Here is a 4,657-nt window from a genome sequence, read left to right as displayed (position 1 = left end):
CAACATCTAAAACGGCTCATTCAGCTTTGTGATACATTTAAATACAACAGGGCTACCGATGATGCTATATGTCTTTTACTATTCCCCTTCTCCCTAATCAATAACATCTTTACTTGGTTAGACTCATAGGTACCAGGATCTATCATGACATGGAATGAACTTGCGGAGAAATTTCTACAAATGTTCTTTCCTATTAGCAAAATAGTCCAACTAAGGAGAAAGATCGCTACATTTAAGCAACTAGAAGGAGAGAGTTTTCACAAAGCTTGGGAGCTTTTCAAGATGTTAATCCAAAGATTCCCACAACATAGTTGACCCAAGTGCCTGAGATCATAGATGTTTTATAATGGGTTGGATGCACATGTATGCTCAGGAATAAATGGAGCTGCAGGAGGAGCCCTGATGAATAGGCATACGAGGATGCATATGACCTAATTGAAAATATGGCAATGAATTTTTGTCAGTGGCCAACCGAATATATACATATGGCCAGAGACCATCTACAGTAATAATTGTCCAAGAACACGACATATATCATCAAAATTTGGATAGACTTAATCGTATAGGGTCTTTATCTACTGCGTCATCAACTTCGGAGGAGACAAACCTCTCTTCCATTATCTTAATAATACAACCGAGAACATGAATTATGTAACACCCCGTACCCGAGTCCGTTACCGGAGTCGAACACAAGGTGCACACAGACTTAACTTAATTGTTTCACAGTCCATAAAAAAAATTTTCCAGACTAGTGGTTATTGCATCACCGTCGCCTTAAAAATCATATCTTGAGTTTTAAAGCTCGAAAATCAGTTTCGTAAATTTTCCCTGAAACTAGACTCATAAGTTCATCAACATAATTTTACTAGAATTTTTGGTCAGGCAAATTAGTACAGTTTATTAGTTAATGTCTCCCCTAATCCAGGGTTCGACTACACTGACCTTCACGCATTACGAATTGGATATCTCCCTGTCCAGGGCTTCAATACTGATGCCGTTTGTTTCCATAGAAACTAGACTCAGAGAGGAATCTATACATATATGGCATGACTCCTAATTATCTCTGTTTAATTTACAATGAATTTCCAAAGTCGGAACAGGGGATCCAGAAACCGTTCTGGCCCTGTTTCACGAGAACTTTAATAGCTCTTAACGTATAACTCATATAACCGTTTCGTTTCTTCCATATGAAAGTAGATTCATCAAGGTTCATTTACATAATTTATTCACTATTTAATACCATTCCTACTATTTTTAGTGATTTTTCACATCCACATCACTGCTGCTGTCAACATCTGCCTTTAAGGTAGGCTTTACCTATTTCATGATTTCCATGATTCAATTGGCCCTTTTTGCATATATAGCACAAAGTGTGATCATGATTAACCATTCCAATGGCTAATCGTTTCAAAACCATTCCATACCTCATAATGATCAACATACAAACGATTATAGTACTATGCTAAAACGATATAAGCCATTTTCGCATGGCTATCCAAGTTTACACAAAACCGAAAGGTACATGACCTACAACCAAAGGGTAGTCCTATACATGCCATTTCAAAGTTCAACCAAAATTGTACCAAAATGGGGGCTTTGATAGTGTGGATGACTTCGACTTGATGATCCCGAATCCGATAGCTACCGAGCAAAATCTATAAAACAGAGAGCCAAAGCAACGGGTAAGCATTTTAATGCTTAGTAAGTCTCAAGTAATGAAATCAGCTTTGACTAAAGTATTACGTTTACATAACTAAATGAATCACTTTATTAATACACATTCTCATAATCATACTTACTTCACATTACCGATTCTTATGTTTATACACAAAAGAACAACTCACCAAAGGCCAAGAGCTCGCTTTATCAACTAAGCGAATTCTTACTTGTAAGGACTCAACTAATTCAAGCACATACGAACATACCTCATTGCTGGAATTTTCACAAGTGTATAAACTGAAATTTTACAGCAAGATTGCTCATTTCAATTCACGTACCTTGAGTTTAACCAGATATAACCACAAGCACAATTGCCTTCTGTCTTCACCCGGATTTGGTAACTTGCACAATTGCCTTGGTCTTAGCCCGGATATAACAACTTCATACGAATGCCTTGGTCTTAGCCGGATATAATCACTAGCATAAATGCCTTCGGACTTAGCCGGATATCATTCAAATGCTCATGTACACATATATCAATAATCACGACACATCCATATTTCATTTTCGTTACTAAGGCTCAAACACAAAATATTTATCAAACCTTTACAATTTCGGCTCAATAGCCACACAAAAGGAGCATGATTTCAATATAATTCAAGTAGGGTCATTACTCGAAGACTTACCTCGGATGTTGTCGAACGATTTCGACGGCTATTCGATCACTTTTTCCTTTCCCTTATCCAACGGTGGTCCTCTAAGCTCTTGAGCTAATTCATACAAATTTAACTTATTAAAATCTTATTATGATAGCTTATGGCCGAATATGACAAGGAAATTCAAATAGTCCTATGGCCTTGGCCATCCTTTAGCTCAAATACACAATGGTCATGCACAATTTTTAATCACAACAAGCAATTCAATACAATTCATTCAATCATCAAAGTGAAGCTCAAGGTACTTAGCCCTTATATACATTAGACATTAGAGTCACATGTGTATGAAATCACGAATCGAATTCAACACATTAGTTAGTACTCTCCTTAGCCGAATTTTCCAAGCCAAGAATAGGCATCAATATGCTTGCCTCTAACCGAATGCATGCACACCAACTCCCTCATGTGGCGAATATGCATGTCCATGTTGAGGCCAATTATACACTTAATACCACACAAAAACAGCATACATTTTACTAACTAACGCATTACATATTGTAGCTCAATACACATCTCTCATTTACTTCATAACCGAAACATCATCACAAGCAAATATACACCTTGAAATAGTATATATGTCATACCAATACATCATGTGCAAACATATATTCATGTAGGTGCAAGGGCCGAATCCCAAGTTTCTTATATCCAAATATAAACACATATCCAAAGCTCAAATCTTACCTACCATGCAACATGCATGAATCATACTTATGGATATACCATGGCCGAATACACCACAACACCATACCGTTTCAATTTGGTCATGGTTAAATAAAGAACTTAGTATCTCATTCAAAAATGCTAAAAGAAAATCTAAGAGTCCTCAATCCCCCATCGCATGTATCATTATCAAGCTTGATATTTAGCATGCAATGGCATTAACACCACATCCCCTTTGGCTGAATATCATTCCATGACATAGCAAAGATTTGAACCATGGGCTAATAAGAACATCAAGCTAGCAACTAAAAACATACATGAATCTCATGGCACAACCTCAAACATACTTTAATCTTGATGCAAGTATAGCCAAATCTCTTCCTAATCCCCTTCCAAACCAAACATGAAGCAAAAATTCCTTCCTTCCTCTTTAGTATTTTCGGTCAAGAGAGAATGAAATGGATGAGCAAATTTTTTTTCTTTTCTTTTCTTCAATACACGGTAATGGGGAGGGGAGAAGCCTTCACACACATTTTTTTTTCATTTTTTTATTACCCATACCCCTTAGTTTAATGTTTCTCCCTAATGCACCAACAAAACATGTCTATGACATGTTTTGCCCATCCTCCCTTGTCATGGCCGGCCACCTCCTATAAAAAGAGGGATATGTGACATGCAAGGCCATTGTTTTGCATGCATGCTTCAATTAGTCATCACACATTTCCCCATCATATTTTCAAAGTTTTCTACTAGGTCCTTTCTAGTGAAATTCACATTTATATCCCTAAATCAAACATCAAAAATGTCACACATGAGTTAGCACATATTATAGGCAATAAAATAAATATTAAATTATTTTTATGCCTCGGTTTTGTGGTCCTGAAACCACATTCCGACTAGGGTTGTTTTAGGCTGTCACAACTCTCCCCCACTTAAGAAATTTTCGTCCCCGAAAATCTTACCGGTAAATAGGTTTGGGTAATGCTCTTTCATAGAGTTCTCGGGTTCCCAAGTAGCTTCTTCCATCCCGTGTTTGAGCCATAACACTTTTACTAATGGAACCCTTTTGTTTCGCAACTCCTTCACTTCACGAGCTAGGATACGAATGGGTTCTTCTTCATAACTCATATCGGCTTGAATTTCAACCTCTGATGGACTAATTACGTGCGACGGATCAGATCTATAGCGTCGAAGCATCGAAACATGAAAGACGTCGTGAATCTTTTCAAGTTCAGGAGGCAAAATCAAACAATACGTAACTGGACCGACTCGTTCGGATATCTCATATGGCCCGATGAACCTCGGACTCAATTTGCCCTTGCGCCCAAATCGAGTATCTTTTCCAAGGTGAAACTTTAAGAAACACTTTATCTCCCACGATACTCAATGTCTTTTCGTTTGAGATCCGCGTCGACTTCGACGATCGAGGCTATCTTCGATTTTCACGGATTACTTTTACTTTCTCAAAGATCTTTAATCAAATCCACTCAAAATTTTGCTTTCACCGAGCTCGGTCCAAAACAATGGTGTACGGCATTTACGCCAAGACAAGGCCTCGTAAGGCGCCATCTTAATACTTGATTGAAAACTATTGTTGTGTTTAATTCAATCAAAGGTAA

At 37.6% G+C, this 4,657-nt stretch overlaps 1 non-coding gene across 1 annotated transcript; it reads right to left on the bottom strand.

The window, feature by feature from the left end:
- Positions 1–207: 207 nt before the first annotated feature.
- LOC128294965 (small nucleolar RNA R71) lies at positions 208–314 on the bottom strand. Its single transcript, XR_008285272.1, has one exon. It is a non-coding gene; the product is annotated as a small nucleolar RNA R71 (small nucleolar RNA).
- Positions 315–4,657: the final 4,343 nt, after the last annotated feature.

This window comes from Gossypium arboreum, chromosome 6 (assembly GCF_025698485.1).
Source record: "Gossypium arboreum isolate Shixiya-1 chromosome 6, ASM2569848v2, whole genome shotgun sequence".
In the NCBI taxonomy this organism is placed as follows: Eukaryota; Viridiplantae; Streptophyta; class Magnoliopsida; order Malvales; family Malvaceae; genus Gossypium; species Gossypium arboreum.
Note: the sequence above shows the minus strand (reverse complement) of the source record. Positions and strands in the feature narration are given on the sequence as shown.